The sequence below is a fragment of the Cyprinus carpio genome, unplaced genomic scaffold (genome assembly GCF_018340385.1).
Source record: "Cyprinus carpio isolate SPL01 unplaced genomic scaffold, ASM1834038v1 S000004631, whole genome shotgun sequence".
NCBI classification, from domain to species: Eukaryota; Metazoa; Chordata; class Actinopteri; order Cypriniformes; family Cyprinidae; genus Cyprinus; species Cyprinus carpio.
The window spans coordinates 1-591 of NW_024877317.1; the positions used below are offsets into that span (position 1 = coordinate 1).

The following is a 591-nucleotide window of genomic DNA, read 5'->3' on the forward strand; positions in this document are numbered from 1 at the left end:
AAAAAGATCAGGAGAAAAAACCCATCTGCTTTTTCAACCAGCACTTTCAGGAGAAGCGTGACATGCAGTCCCCCCACTACCATAAATTATGCAGTCGAGATTCCCACATTTGGGGAATTCGCAGGGGTCAGCACGGCCGGAGTGCAATGGACGAGCCTCGCCCTGGGTGAACCGCCTTCTTGATCATGGTGTCTCCCCTGCCAGGTAAGTATGAAGGCCCAGGCGGCCAGTCAGAGGTACCATTTCCGCCTCTACCGTCCTGCCATCAACGGTGAACCCCTCGCCTCTAGCAAAGGAAGGACGGCTGCCTTCCATTACTGGCCTGTAAACCGCCAGCCGATTGGCACGAGCCGACGCTTCCTCGGCGGATCCAAAAAATCAATTTAATATGTAGTCCCCGGGTAGGGGACGTATCAGATATTAAACTGATAAGAACAGATACTACACTTGATCTTGAGAGTACGGCATCGCTCGTAACTCCCAAACGGTTTGTCGTAGAGAGCCACGCGGCTCTGGGCGGCCGGCTCGAATCCTTGGTTTCGAGCCGAACGAGAGGCAGGTCTCGAATTGGCAGGTCGCTCTGCCAGGTTG

General features: G+C 54.3%; 1 non-coding gene and 1 pseudogene across 1 annotated transcript; both read right to left on the reverse strand.

Moving 5' to 3' along the window:
- Positions 1-46: 46 nt before the first annotated feature.
- LOC122143434 lies at positions 47-212 on the reverse strand. The gene has a single exon (XR_006159174.1). It is a non-coding gene; the product is annotated as a U1 spliceosomal RNA (small nuclear RNA).
- An 81-nt stretch (positions 213-293) lies between these two features.
- LOC122143435 lies at positions 294-462 on the reverse strand (annotated as a pseudogene).
- Positions 463-591: the final 129 nt, after the last annotated feature.